The sequence below is a fragment of the Gracilinanus agilis genome, chromosome 6 (assembly GCF_016433145.1).
Source record: "Gracilinanus agilis isolate LMUSP501 chromosome 6, AgileGrace, whole genome shotgun sequence".
NCBI lineage: Eukaryota > Metazoa > Chordata > Mammalia > Didelphimorphia > Didelphidae > Gracilinanus > Gracilinanus agilis.
In genome coordinates, this window is record NC_058135.1 from 213,800,110 (window position 1) to 213,816,759 (window position 16,650).

Genomic DNA, 16,650 nt, shown 5'->3' on the forward strand with positions numbered 1-16,650 from the left:
GAAACCGAAGCAAGAAACTTACACAAGGTCAAATAGCAAGTTAGTGATTAGAAACAGGACTTTGTTCTATGATTTCATGTACTTTTTCATTTCACTGGATCCTTACTTTAACCCTCTGAGATAAGCGGGCAGATAAGTATACTTTCCATTTATTATATGGATCCTTTGAAATAATCTCATCCTTATCTTACTTAACTCCTTTCCTCCCAAGAGCCACTTTATCCTGTTCTTTCCTCTATTTGCATCTTTCTTTCCTATAGTCAGTCAACAGCAATAATTTATTAAGCATGGACACAGTATCAAGAACTGTATTAAGGGATGGAGATAAAAAGACAAAAAATTAAATAGCCTGTGTTCACAAGGAGCTTGTGTGTGTGTGTGTGTGTGTGTGTGTGTGTGTGTGTGTGTTTATTTATTTATATGTAAAGAGTTTGGAGCTGAAACAAGGGGTTGCTTTTCACTGTATATTACATTTCATCTTTTATGTGCCTCTGGCATGTACAATCTCTTGGATCTTAAATCTCTCTCCTTAAGATCCCTCCTTAGGTCTCCGAACTGTATAGAATCCTTAGCTTATCTCAAGACATAGCTCACATGCTGCCTTCTATAGGAGGCCTATCCTGAATCCCTAACATACCTCCTGGAGATTACATTGTATTAATTTAATGTGTGTGTGTGTGTGTGTGTGTGTGTTTGTCAGTCAACAAGTATTTGTTAACACCTACTATGTGCCATGAACTAGGAGTACAATATAAAGAATTATATCCCTGTAGAAAAGAACTTATAAAATGACAACTCCTACTTTTAAGGAGTTTACTACATTTTAAATGGAGCTACAATATATAAGAGAAAGTTGACCTGAAAGTGGATAGAAAGGCTTAGAAAGAGGTAAAGCTATTTCAGTGGAATGAATGGCAAGTCTGAGGTCCCTAGATTACATTAGAAGATCTAATAGTAGTGCCCAGGTTCTAGAAGTCATAACTGCAGAGCATACTGCAAGGAGGTCAAAGAAAGAAAGATACAAAAAAATATTTATAGAAATACTTCTTGTAGTATAGAATTTTAACCTTACCATGTTAGCTTAGGGCAAACCTGTCAGTTGCCCTGGATGGATTGTTGAAGGTGGCATGAGCCACTGGGCAAATATCAACTGCCAGTGGACCAAGAGTATAAAAAGTCCTGGAAACCTTCAACAAGCTATCACTAAGGGTTAGTAAACAAGCATATACATATATACATTCTTTAAATTGGAATATCAGGTGGTTTTGAGTAGAAGGTATCTGAACCAAAGTAAGAGAAAACTCTAAGCTTAACATGGCAAGGTTAAAATCCTATATTACATTCTATACTGGCAAAAACCTAAAAACAAATTGAATACCTTTTAAATGGTAAGTGATTAAACAAATTATGGCATATGAATGTAATGGAATGCTATTGTGCAATAAGAAATGAGAAATTTGAAGATTTCAGAAAACCTCAGAATCTTGTATGAACTCATTTAGATTGAAGCAGCCTCTAGTCTCTCATCCACAAGTACCTATTAAACACCTTGAACTGAATGTTCCATTAGGAGCTTAAACTCAGTATTCTAAATTGAGCTCGTCTTTCCACCAAAACCATTCCTTCTTCATCATTTCACCATTCCTGTGGAGAGTATGAACAGTATTCTCTCAGTCACTTAATTCCCTCTCATCCCCTTCATCCATTCTGTTGCTAGGTCCTACTGATTACTCCATCATGATATCTCTTAAATGTCCCCTTCTCTCTTCCGGCAGCCCCTTTCACCTCACACTTGGATCTTCAGTAGCCTATTGGTGGATCTGTTGGCTTTATATCTCTTCCTACCTCAGTGTGTCCTGTACTCAGCTATCAGACTGATATCATAAGGCAAAGATCTGGCTGTCTTTTCCTCTTCTCCATTTCCCCCTTGCCATTCAGGAAACTCCAGCAGCACTTTATCTTGAGGATTGACTGTGAATCTTCTGTGTGCTTTCTGAGACCCTTCATGACTTAGTCTTTTCTGCCTTTTCAGCTTTCTCCTTCTTTACTCATCTCTGTGTATTCTGTGATTCAGAAATGCTAGTCTCCTTGCTGTTCTTTGCATAAGATATACATGCCTCCCAGCTCCAAACATTTCCCTAGCTGTCCATCATGACTGGGATGCTCCCCTGCTGGCTTCTGTGGCTTCCTTCAGATTTCAGTTAACCCTACCTTTTGCAAGAAGATTTTCCTGATTCCCCTTAAATGGTAGTGCCTACCTCCAAATTATCTTTCTTGTATCTTGTATGTACAAAGCTGCTTGCATGTGGTGTTCTCCATTGGAACGTGAGCTCTTTGAAGTCAGTGACTGGTCATGGCTTTCTTTGCATGCAGAGCATGGTGGCTGGCACAGAGTAAGCTCTGAATTAGTGCCTATGAATTAACTGTCAATGAATCAGAGAAGGAGCTTGAGAAGGCTCTCTCAGGACAAAAGGCAAAGGGAGGAGAGAGTATTCCTTGGAGGATGGATGAGGAACAGGGCGTGTATATCAAATGCTTCAAGAAAGTTCAAGGAGTCTGAGGCCTGAAGAAAAAAACATTGAATTTGACAGTGTGTTTGAGTGGTTAGTGAGGAAGCAAAAAACGAACCTTTTGGAGACAGGATCGAAAAGGAGTAGGATAATAGTTTCAAGATTGACAACAGTGGCCTTGGGCAAAATATTTAACCACAGCTGCCTAGCCCTTCCTGCTCTTCTGCCTTGTAACTGATATTTAGTATATTTGGTATTTGAGTAAGTGTTATAGGAAAAAAAAATAAAGTAACACATCAGGGATTGCCTTATGGTGTGCTTCCTTTTTGTTTTCCTAAGATTGTTTGAAAAAGGAAAAAGCCAGTAGAAAAGGAAACAAGAATGATAGAGGAGCAAATGACAGTTGATCAAGGGATCCATTAGAGACATGGAAATGAAAATAAATACACAAATGAAAGTTATTCTTGGCAAAGTGAGGTCCACAAAACCACATAATTTTAGAGCTGGAAGAGACCATAGCAGCCATCTAGTACAATCTATACCACAAAAGAATCTATTACAGCATACCCTTTAAGTGGACCTCTAGCCTATGTGTGAAGATCTCCAATGAGAAGAGCTTATTGCTTCCCAAAGCATTACACTTTAGGATAACTCTAATTTTTAGGATGTTTTAGTTATCGCTCCCAACTTTGTGTCATTTGAAATTTGATGATGAGCATCCATCCAAATCATTTTTTAAAAATTTTGTTAAGCATCGTGAGATCAGTCATACTTAATCAGGGTATTCTATTTGGTCTAAGTTGATATCAAACAGTGATTAATCTTTGGAGTAATTCTTTCAGCCAGTTCCAAATCTACCTAATGATATTATCTTCAAGCCCACATCTCTTCACTTTTTTCCAAAAATAGCATAAGACTTTTTATCACACAGTTTGCTAAAGTAAAAATCCACATTATCAAAAAATAAAATAAGATTAGTCTGATGTAATCTATTCTTGATGAAGCCATATGATTTTTATCATTGTTTCCCACTCTTGATTTTAATTATCTTTTAAATAACTCATTCTAGAATTTTTCCAGGATTAGTCGAGCTCACTATTTGCAGACTCTATTCTTTTCTCCCTTTTTTGAAAACCATAGTTAGGTTCATCCTTCTTAAGCTTTATGGTACCTCTCTTGTTTTCTGCTATTTTTCAGATATCAATGACAGTTGCTTAGATTGTATCAAGAAAAGATACGGAGATCCATAACACAACCCATGGTTAGTGAGCATGACATGGATAAAAATCAAGCAAAGAAGACTTAAGAAAGAGGAGTCAAGATAGGAAGAAAACTAATAGAAAGCATTCCCAAAATATGTTGAACATAGATTAGTCACTTTGCTCTGGCAAAAATACAAATATTGCACACAATACAAACCACTGTAAAATTTTCATTTTTCTGTACTGATTTAGATCCTTAGCCTTGTTTTTCAAGTTGCTGGTGGATGTTTAAAGCTCATCCTCTAATCACTTTTATCACCCTTAATTTGATAGCTATACCCAAGTCTCTCCCCTTCTCTAATTAACCTCTTGTTTTAGTTACCAAGTTACTTTTACTTACCTTGCCTTACCTTTTCCTACTCATTCTTTTCATTGAGTCTTTTTCAGGTCTTTTCAGTCTTTTGCCTTCTTCAGATCGAGTTCTTTTTCTTGATGAGTTATTCCTTAGCTTCTCAGTTCTCCCACATTTTTCCTCCACGAATTCAATCTTGGGCCATTTTTTTAGTGTAGAACCTTCCAAGTCACTTTCACAATTCCCTTGTTCTACTCAACTCCTCCCTTATTTAACATATTTTATTATAGGCCCATTTCGACTCTCCCATTATTATATCCCATATTATATTCCATTTGGTATAGGATTTGAGATATTGGTCTGTATCTAGTTTCTGCCGTACTATTTTTCAGTTTTTCCAGCAGTTTTTGTCAAATAGTGCTCTTTGGGCTTGTCAAATATTAGATTGCTAAGGTAATTTACCTCTGTATATTGTGTATCTAATCTATTTAATTGATTCTATTTCTTAGCCAGTACCAGTTTGTTTTGATGATTACTGCTTTATATTAAAATCTGAGATCTGGTATAGCTCTGTCCCCTGATTTGTTCTGTCCCTCTAGTATTTATTTTGAAGCACTATTTTAAGGTTAGTTGGAGAGAGTTCTCATAGGTTTGAGCTTTCTCTGTCTCTACTCTGCCATCTTGGCTTTGCCTTGAAGTGAATCAATTTTAAAGCACTCAATAATTGATTTTATTAATTTTTCTTTTTTCCTCCCTCAAGCAGTGTGATAGATATATTTCATTTTAAAAAGTGTTTTATTGATTCTTTTTTTATTGCTGTCATTTCCCAACATATCCCTCCCAGGAAAAACATAGTATAATTAAGCAACATAGATGAACACATAGATCATATCTGAAAACATATGCCTCAATCCACACCTGGAGTCCATCACCTCTCTACAGAAAAGTGGAGGGAGACCAGATTCCTGAGTAGCTCATCTTAAAAGGAAATCAGTCAAGGATTTTTTATTACATTTTATTATTACATTTATTGCATTATGATTACAGAGGAATGTCTAGGAACCCAAAGAGTGAAGAAGCTGAGACTGTTTCGCTTAAGTAAGAACTCTGAGAGGTATGTGATCATTGTCTTCTAGTGTATGAAAGGATGACATATGGAAGAATATCTTGATAGTATCTATGGATCCAAAAGGCAGTATCACATTTAAATCAGGAGAGCCAAGTGTGAGTCTCCACTCTGATTGACACTACCTGGAAAGGGAAATATGGCCTCATTATGGTTAGGGGGCTGAATTTGAATTTCTTTCATAAGATATGGATAATAATACCTGTTAGTCGACATCACAGTATTGTTGTGGAGCTCAGATGAGATATTGTACGTTATGTCAAGAGACTACTAGCAGGCCTTAAAATACTATACTATATTATTACTGGTGTGTAATCTTGGGGAAGTCCCTTCTCCTTTATGGACCTTAGTTGCCCACTCTATAGAATTGAAGGGAATAAGTTAAATGAACCCTAAATCTTTTAAACCTTTATGTTAGAAGGATAGCAATTTTGCATTGATATCAAGAAGAATTTTTGGAGAGTGAATCATAATTGGAGTGGGCTACTTCATAGATGGCTTCTCATTCACTGTTCAGACACCATGTGATTACCTGTTAAGAATATTGTTGAAATGATACTTGCATAGAATATTGGGAGTATATGACCTCTAAGGTCCCTTCCAGCTGTAAAATTCCCTGCAACTACTTTATTTTATGAGTTTATATAAAACTGCTTGTAAATCTTAAAGCACTAGCTATTATTATTATTATCTTATATCATGGGGTAGGGAATCTCTAGTCTTTGGCTTAATTTCATCTGGCCAAGTTAGGTTTTCTGAAATGGCTTTTTCCTTCTAAATCATAATCAACAAATGCAGTTGTTTAAGTACCTGATAAAATTTGATTAAAAAGATATTGATTTTCACAGGCTCCCTGGATATATATATATATATATATTTCTTATCAGTCCTTTATTCCAAGATAGTAGTCTTACTAAAGTGAGTAACAGACCATAGGACTGTTGTTCCTCCCACGATTTATTGATCAGATAGGTTTGAAAAACACCAGTGGTGGTGGTGGTAAGTGACACTTCTGATCACCAGAGAACTGGGCTTCAGGAGATGATAGGTTCTAGTGATTGATAGAGATACTAACCCTTTTTTGTACTGTATATGTTAAAGGATCCTTGCTTAGGTATATGTTGAATGAGATAGTCTCTGAAGTACTTCCAATTCCAATATTCTTTGATATGGGTGGGAGATTTTTGGTCATGTATAGAATTGTAGAGAAATAAAGGCTTTTGGCTCCTTGGTGCCAGATGTAGCCTATGTAGGTAAACCTTTAGAGAAGGGACACCACTCTTTCTTTTGTCCCTAGATGTGTTCTCTAGTATTTTCCTACAATCTCTATGTTCCCTGCCTCTTTTCCAGTTCTCCTTTCTGTGTATCTCTTTTTTCTTCAGTTGAACCATAATATATATTTTTAGCTTTTTGTAAATTAATAATGGTCATATAATTGATTTTAAAAGCAGGAGAGTTGTTTTTCTTTGTTTTGCTTTTCACTTATGTGTCTTTGAATTTTTTTTCCCTTTGGTGGATAATTTGCTCTCCACAACAACAAAAATATCTATTCCATCACAATCTTTCTTATATATATTATGATTTAATGCTCGAACTAAACAAATATATGCAAACATTGTGAAAATTACTAGAGTACAGATTACTTGCATTATATATAAACTATAAGTGAATTAAAAACCACCTTTCCTCAGCTTTTGTTGGATTAGTGGCCAGATTTTTTAGACCTGGGAAACTAAGAATGATTTTTACATTTAAAAAATTGTTTTCTAATCTCTGCCCTTTGGGATCAAAAGTACATATCCACATATATTTATATGCATGCACTTGTATGCCCCTCTAACAGTACTTCATGCCTAATTACCTAGGTGAGCTAATGAACTCCAGCCAAATAGATACTTGTACCCCAGATAGCAGGTTTATAAGGATCCTGAGATTTCTGTAAATGGTTCATTTTAAATTTGCAGCAATACCTCTTTGAACAAAGATATTCCAATAGCACACCTAGTGGTCAAATTTGGTTACACAAAATAGAAATACTATAGGAGACCCAAGAAGGTGTTCTAATATATTAAAGGGATTGTGAAGAGTATTATGAACCTAAATAGCTTTAAATCTCACTGAAATAGCATCATATAGGCCAAAAAATATTAAGTAACATAGATTGTCACAATTATTTTCACCATTATACTTTTGAGTAATATATCTTTTAAATTAGCTTAAAACTATACTAAAGCTTTTGGCAGACACTATATAAAATAGTAGACACACAGACTGTGTTCTTATTACTTAAAGTCTTTTTTCCTCCACTACCTGTCATGTTAGGTGAAGGACTAGGGAACAGAGAGCTATGACTATGGTTCTTATAACTGTAGGATTCTTAAAAATCCAGATCTGAGACCCTAGCCCGTCCATCAGTGTCCAACGGAATTTCTTAGTTAATTCTGTGACCTGCTTTAGTATTGAAGTTGAAGTAAGCCTTTCTGGCCTTACCAGCTATAGACACTGTTGCTTCTTTCTTTGCCTCTTACTTGCCCTATCTGGGACCCAATAAGTCACAGGGCTAACTCAGTCATATCTGTATTCAATAAAGGGATGATGAAAAGGAGGTGATAGACAGGAAGGGGAAGAGGAAAATAAAGAAATCTAGCAAAGCCTCAGATGAGAAATAGAAGGTTAGATTCTAGTTCCAGCATGAACACTTTGTCCATGTGGAAATTCATAAGTCATTTAACTTCTGGACCTCTTATCTTTCAGATGGAAATAATACCTACCTACCCAGGCTTATAGATGCTCCTTGAGGAAATAGCAAGAACCTACTGAAAGAGTTACTTGATTCCCCCAACACCATCTTGACTTACCTGTTTACACACCCAAGAGTAGTCTGATTGTACTATCAAGTTGTTTTTACTCTTAAATTCATTATTTAAAAAAGAACTACATTTTGAGAAGATTTTCTAGGGATTTATAAAATTTTAGAACTGGAATAGACCTTAGAGATTCCTTTTTTCTTTTTCTTTTTTTTAAGCCCTTACCTTCTATCTTAGAATCAATACTGTGTATTGGTTCTAAGGCAGAAGAGTGGTAAGGGCTAGGCAATGGGGGTTGTGTCTTGCCCAGGATCACAAAGCTAGGAAGTGTCTGAGGCTAGATTCGAACCAGGACCTTCCATCTCTGGGCCTGGTTCTCAATCAACGGAGCCACCTAGTTCCCCCCCTGCCCCCTCCCCCACTATTAACATACACATTTGTCAGATGAGGAAACTGGGGAAAGATTTCTTGGAGATATAATATATAGTTTCTGAACACTTCCATTGCTATAAGCAGAAGATTAGATATGTGTGCCTAGAGAACAAAGACTACCTTTTCTTGTGTCTACTGTGTTGGGTGCTTAATAAATGCTTGTTAAATTAATACTAGGAGAAAAATATATATGTACAGAGAGACCTGTAGTTTCAGAGCAGTTTAAAATTTATCCAAGTATCTTCAAAGAACTCTCTAAGGCTAATAAGTCTTTGAGTTTATTCCCATTTAACACAAAAGGAGAATGAAATGAAGTTCAATGACTTGCTCAAGATAATAAATACAGCTAGAACCTAATACCTTTGTCTCCTTACCTTACCTTTTGTCCAGGCCTCTTTCCAACATATTACCAGCTACTCACTGCATTGACCATAATGTATTCTCTAAAAGAAGCAATTTGGATGTCTTTGTAAGCATGTAGATATCAGAGTTTCACATATTTAGTAACAACCTGGCTTGTTAACCTACTTAATGAGGAAATTTATTTGTGTCAAAATCAACTATTAACCCTGTCTTTTTCCTTCATTATCCATTATATTAGGTAAAGCTAGATCCTTACTAACATAGATTTAGAACTAAAAGGCTTGCTAAAAGTCTTTTTTTACAGCTCCCTTATTTCATAGGTAAGGAAGCTGAAACCTGGAGAAGTTAGATAATTAGTCCAAGTTTTAGAGCTTTTATTTCTTTTCTTGGGATCTTTCTTCTAGACTTCTTTCCACCTCACTTCCCTTTATCCAAAAAAAAAAAGAATAGAGATTGATCAATTTTGCATTCCAGGGTTTGCTACCTCAGGGAATTTGTTGCTTAAATATTTTCATCTTGGTCATCACAATCCTTCTGCCTTTACTCAACTTTTGGTATTTGTACTTCTTTTAGAAATAATTTTTTCTTCTTGGAATAATTGTGTTTAGTGTATAATTCTATAAAATAATCTCTTAAAAGAACCAAACCTAATGATGTATCGTAATAAGCTATGGTGAAAGGAGAGCTTAAGGGAATAATGGAGTAATGTCATTAGAGTTGGGAAAATCTTTTTCTTTTCCAAGGCTACATTGAAAAGAAAAGAAATCAAATATGTATGAGTAAATAAATATTTAAAATATGTTGAATTTGGAGGCAGAAGACCCAGCCTCAAATCCAAGCTCTACCACTTAATACCTGTTTGATCCTAGACAATTTACTTGTTCTCAGTTCCCTCATCTGTAAAGTGAAGGAATTGGATTGGAGGTGTCAGAGAGGTTACAAGTTTGCCTATTTACCTGCATATGACCTGAGCTAGATTAAAAAGCAATTGTGACATATTTAACAAAATAAAAATAAAACATAGATAAATATTATATTTTGAAACTAAGTCAATACATAATTGATAGGGGTCCTTAATGTATACAGATTAATAGCCCTTATTTCTATTTTTGAATTAGATACCCCTAGACTAGATGATGTCTCTAAGGTCCCTTCCAGGTCCAAATCAATGATCACATGATCCTTTCTTTTATTTGTTTTAGAAAACATAGTATTGGGGGCAGCTGGGTAGCTCAGGGGATTGAGAGTCAGGCCTAGAGACGGGAGGGGCTAGGTTCAAATCCGGCCTCAGACACTTCCCAGCTATGTGACCCTGGGCAAGTCACTTGACCCCCATTGCCCACCCTTACCACTCTTCCACCTATCCACAGCCAATCCACAGAAGTTAAGGGTTAAAAAAAAAACATGAAAAAAAAAAACATAGTATTTATTGGATCAGATAGGAATCTGATAGTAAAGAAATTCTCCTTTGTGTATTGACAAGTAAACAGAAGTAACTGCTTTTTATAAGCATGTTAAAAAGCCAAGGCCTAATTTATTTTTTCAGGTGAGAACTGAGTTATTGAATTATTAAATTGAGAACTAGTTCTGACTAATCTAAACTTATCTTCTTCTACCAACCTAAAAATATAGAGAGAGCTAAAGATGTCTCCTTTTTTCTATTCCATTTCATCCTAGAGGATATATGTAAACAGAATTTGGGATGTAAGATATCAACTCATGCCAGCATGTCTTATTATAAAGCCGAATTGCATACATTCTCAACCTTCTCACTTTGTGTTTACATTGTTCAGGTTCCTTGTTATAAAATTTTTGGTTTGAATTCTGTGTACTTGTCATTTGAAAATTATTTTGTAAGTTATTCACGCAATTATAAAAACTATCAAGTTTTTCTCTTTGTCCAACAATAAATATTGTTCATTCTAATCTAGCTCTACTTGTTTCACTTAGCTTGTCTGTGGCTCACTTTTCTTATCTAGAAATTAGCCTGTGTTTCACAGAATTTTTGTAAGGAAACTCTTAAAGGATTATAAACATATGAACTACTACAATTTTTATGAAACTTTGAGGGTATTTTAGGCCTTAACCTGTAAAATGGAAGGATGGATATAATTGAAGAAATCCTTTTTAGTCCTAAAGTTCTGTTACCTTTGGATCCACTTCTAAAATTTTGCCTCCACAGAAAGGGCTTCAGCCTTAAAACAATATCTGTAACACTTGAGATGGTATCTACATAGTATCACTTCAATTCATGCATTCAGTTGACATCACAATGACATTGGGATGATTAGTGGGGGTAGTAGAAGGAAGGTGGCTAGAGAAATGTTGAGTGGGAAGGTGGGAAACGTAAAGGGGATGATGTGGTTACAGAGAAGAGAGAGAGCTGCTCTGTGGGAGTGAGGGGATGTTCCTCAGCAAAAATTTAAGTGTTTACTATGTGCCAGGTGCTAAGGACATAAATACAAAAGTGAAAAATCCCAACCCACCTAGTCAGATAAATACGAGACAATTTTTGATAAAATACTCAAACTACAGTGATTAAACACATACAAAACAATAGGGCACTAACAATTGGGGGAATCATGAGAAACTTCTTAAAGGAAGTAAATACAGACTTAGCCATCATGGCAGCCAAGGGTTCCAAAAAGCAAAGGCCATAGTTTCCAAACATATGGCCTACTGCACCAACATACAGAAGTCATAAATGACAAGTAACTGAAGGAAGTTTAATCAGACTGGATAGAGACTGATGCAATATTGTGTTGGGCTTTAAATGCCAAACAGTGAAGTTTGTATTTTTTGTTAGAGGCAATAGGGAACCCCTAGAGTTTCTCAAAGAGGGCAGGGACAGGGTTAGAACCTTGCTTTCAAAGTATTGCTTTGGTAGCTATGCAGAGGATTGAGATGAAAGAGTAGGAGCACAAAGACCAATTAGGGGGCTATGGAAAAGCAAGGCAAGAGCCTGGTGCCACAGTGGATTAATGGAAGTTTATGAGCATATTTATTAAGTACAATGAGTCAATAAAGCAGCTAGAGGGAGGAGCAGGGACTTCCTTTAATTTTTGCTGATGGATCATAATGTACAACCACCACCATTTGTTTATCTATATAAGGTACACAGAGGGAAGGGAATGCCATTATTCAACTGAAAGTGTTCCCTCCACAGTTACCAGTGATCTCTTAATTGCTCACTCTCATAGCTTTTTCTCAGTCATCTTCCTCCTTGATCTTTCTGTAACATTTGACAATTGACAACCTTCTTCCTTTTGACTCTTTCCTATTTCTCCTTATCTTACTACTCTCCACTCATCTCTATTGGTTCTTCAACTGTCTCACCCATTAATAATTGTTACCCACCCCTGCTTCCCCCCCCAGACTGTCATGGGCCCTATTTTCTTTTTATTCCTTGTTCTCTTGGTGATTTCAGCTCTCACAGACTCAGTTATCATTTCTGAAAATGGTTCCCAAATTTCTATACCTAGTCTCATTGCTAGGCACTCCTCTTTTCTGAGCTCCAGGCCAGGATCATCAGTCACATTTTGGACGTCTTGAACTAGATATCCTAGAAACATGTCAATTTCAACATGTCCAAAACATAATTCATTATCTTTCCCCCCAATCCCTTCTTTTAATTTCTCTGTCACTGTTGAGGGCACAATCATCCTCCCAGTAACTCAGGCTACCAACCTTGGTGCCATCCTCATACCCTTATTCTCACTCACCCCACATGTTCAGTCTTTTGCCAGGTCTTGTAGTTGTTAACTTCACAGAATTGCCTGTATACATCACCTTTTCTGCTCACACAGCCACCATCCTGGCACAGGCCACTGTCCCCTCACATACCAATGATTTGTGATAGCCAAGGCCTCCTGGACCCAAGTCTCACTCTGCTCCAGTCCAATCTCCACTCAGCTGCCAAAGCGATTTTCCCAAGTGCAAGTCAGCCCATATTACAACGTTCCCCTCCTCATTGAATCTAGTGGCCCCCGCCCCATTTCTTCCAGGACCAAATATAAACTTTCTTTGTCATTTAAATACCTTTACAGTTTGATCTCTGGCTTCCTTTTCAGTCTTCTTTCCTCTCCTAATATCTGACTATCAGGCTATATTGTTCTGCTCTTGACTTTGTGCCTTTGCCCTGGATATGCCCCATACCTGAAATACTCTGCCTTTCTCATCTCTGCCTCTTCGCTGTGCTGGCTTGCTTCAAGACTCAGATCAAATCTCACCTTTTGCAGGAGGCCTTTCTTGTTCCTCCAAGCTACTAGTGCCTCCTGCTCTCAGATTACTTTCTATCAATTCTACATATCCCTTGTTCTTTATATATTGTTTATTATATTAGAATCAATTTTGTGAGAACAGGGATTATACACACACACACACACACACACACACACACACGTGTGTGTATATATTTATATACACATATACATATTTTAAAACCATGTGACAGTTCATAGTTTTCTTATATAGTCATTACTCTTCCCTGGTCTTTTCTTCCTTGAATCTTCAAATATTTGTAACTTTTAATGGCTATATTCATAACTTTCTTTGAAAAAATAAAGAACAACTAGATTTGCAGTCAGAAGAACTAACTTGCTTTGAATCTTATTTCTTGGCTACGTATTTATGAATAAATCATGTTAATTTTTAGGGCCTCTAAGTCAGGGTTAACATCAGGTAATTTTAAGATACTTTTCAATTCAAACAATTGTGATTCTGTGGAGAAAACAAAGATGATAGCCTTTGCCTTCTTGGAAAATCTCAGAGTAAAATGAAACAATATATTAGATTAGGGCTGCTAGGTAGCATAGTGGATAGAGTGTCAGGACTGGAGAAAGTATATCCTAGGTTCAAATCTGGCTTCACACACACATACACAGTATGATATATATAAGTACTTTTTCATTGCTTAGTTTAGTAAGACGGTGTTAGCATCTGGTGAAGAGGATATTGGTTTTGGCTTTACATAAAACTCTGACCTGATCTGCACTGAGGATTCAGTACTTGTTCTAAATTTAAATTCTCAGTATTTTACACATAGTTTTATCACAGTATATTTCCTGTGCATGATAAGGAGTCAGAAAAAGTTAGTAATAAAATGCTTATTTACTATAGGAGAGCCTAGATTTGCCTTTTTCTGGGAGCACTAATATGGTTAAACCTAAAGGTCTATGATCTGATACCAAATTATTAGCCTCTTCAGTCCTTTCTCTATATTTTTTTTCCAAATCTCTCATTTTGACTTCTCTTGCTTTAAAACACAAGTCCATGGACCTTAGAACAAGAACTCTTGTTTATGCCTTTCTCCTTCCAGTTGTCCAAGAGATGTCCTTACTCAAATGAAGAGTTTGTCTCGCTTTAAGAGAAGCTATTTCCTACTTGGGCGCTTATCCTCAGGGACTAAAACTCCTTAAAGTCCTTCTGATGTACTATGTTCAGAGGACTTTGCAGGAGACTTTTATCTTTCTGTCTTTCCACAGCTTATGCTCTTTCCTCTCCTTTCTTGTGCTTCTGAAGGGAAGAAAACAGGGAGAATCATCCATAACTGTTCTTTCTACTCATGCCCTTGGGCATTTGCTGAAGTTCAGGAAAAATTAACTAGATAAGGTGGGATTCTTCCCCCCCCACCATCAAATCCTGTGATAATCTTAAGACTCCTATAGAAATTAGGGGCAATCTAAAAAAAAGAAATAAGAATATATCAGATAATACCTTATATTTGCAGTTTATAAGGAATGGCAGTAAATAAGAGATGGGTAGAGGGGATATAGAGAATTTAAAAATGTGAGGCTTAAAAAAAAAGATGAAAAGAATGGTTAGATTTTCAGAAAAGTACTATTTTTACCCCTCCTCAGCCTGGGTAAATTTTCATATATCCAAAATGGTTAGTAATGACTTTTTTGGTTACCTAGTTATTTGGCTAAGTAAATGTTATCATATATGCAATATGTGAATTACTGGTTTTCAGAAAATTAGAGCACAATAAGTGCATTTAACACCTAAAATATGAGAAGCACTAGAACTTAGAGTCATGTTGGTGAAGGCGGGGCATGGGTGCTGGAGTGGCACGGAGGAGACTACTCAGTTTCCCCTCTCCACTGTCCCCGAGAAGATTTCTTGCATGCCCTACCCCTCTGTTCAGCTGCCAATCCCTTCTCCCTACCTCCGGCTGTCTGGAATAATTCAGGGGGCTCATAGGCAGCTTGAAGTTGCAGTTTGGGCATGCAAACTTGAAAATGTTTGCCAATACTGACTTAGAGGTTCTTCATATTTTTTAAACTAATACTGAATATAATTTAAATGAATGATGAAAAGTCATTTATTAAAGTCTGTCCTATGTGCCAAACATTGTACTAAGAGCTGGGGATACAAATAAAAAAAAAAGCAAGACAGTTTATGTCTTTCAAAAAACTCATATTCTAATACGGAGATAAGATAAATAGCAGAATGATATTATATTCTCAGAGGTCACAGAGATGGTGAGTGTAGTAGGGGGGGTCTCCATGGTATGAATTTGGCTGCAGATTTTCTGCAGCTGAACCTAAGGGATGATGTGTGTTCTGGTCTAGTTATGGTGTGAGAGTACCCTAATCAGAAGCCTGGGTGTGGGTGGAGATCATTATTAAAGCATTTACTTTGTAGTACCATGCATGGGGTGGTCATATGATAAATATGAGTTATATCATACTTTTTTTTAAAAGCTATACTCACTGGTGTTCTAGATAAACAAGAGATTGAATAAAATGCATGTGTTTACTATATTACTTATGGTGCCTAGTTGCCCTTTATTATTATTCATTCCGTTTGAGGATTATTATATTGTTACAAATCCTCAACTAGTCAATTGAAATCATATGTTTACTCTAGAATCCTTGTTCGATCTAAAATGTTGGCAGTAATTGCTACTAACACCTCCCTTCCTCTCCCTCCTCCCCATTGTATTAACATTTCCATTAAGGAGCAGCGAATTGCAATTTTTGCTTTGCTCTGCCTCTTCTCCTTCTAGTTACTTGTCCATGTTTCTTACTGTCATTATGGTAATTAAAAATAAAAATAAATTATTTAAAATATAGAAGCAGTTAAAGAAAGAAACCAAGAAAACACACACACACACACACACACACACACACATATATATATTTTTAACTTGGTTATTAGCATAAAACCATAATTAAGAGTCAAATCAAAGCCAGCACCAAAACCATACCACCCTAATAGAATAACTAACTTAATGTTCGATCTGAAGTGAAAGCCTGTGATAAAGTGTCAACAATTATATCAACAGTCATTCAATTGTAATAAAAACTGATATGAATACATTTAGCCTTTCTGAGGCAATGTGACACTGAGCTACAGGCTTGAGAGTGTTGAAGCACAGAAATAAGCGATCCCTAGAGGCTGGCATTCTGCCCTGGAGACTGTTTTGTAGCCCAGGCTTGCTCTACAGAATAGAATACAGCATGTCAGCTGACACAAGTATTAGTTTCAAGATCAGGAGGAAATGGAGTGTAATTCCAAAACTTGTCACTCCTTGAAAAGTATGGTAAGCCAGTTTTTTCATATGGAATTGTTAAGTTGGAGTGATGGCAACATTTGGTGCTTACATCAGCCACAGGTTCTTCTTTAATGTTTTTCATGATCTTTATTGAGCAGCAAAGTAAAAGTGAGAGAAAGATTTGGGACTCTTTTTCCTTTCTCCCTCTGCCTTTTTTCATTATAAAATCTATTATATCTCACACATAAAATGTAACCTGGTTTTTAATGTTCATCTTTTCATCGTAATGCATTTCTAGTTTCTTAATTTGTATAACTGTGATTGCTTATTTCAGTTATTTTTAATGCCAGTGCAAAGTCA

General features: G+C 36.3%; 1 protein-coding gene across 1 annotated transcript in view; it reads left to right on the forward strand.

Annotated features, from left to right (window-relative positions):
* Nucleotides 1-16,650, forward strand: part of KIAA0232 (KIAA0232 ortholog) — a 69,766-nt gene that overhangs the window by 23,741 nt on the left and 29,375 nt on the right. The gene's annotated exons all lie outside the window — the stretch shown is intronic.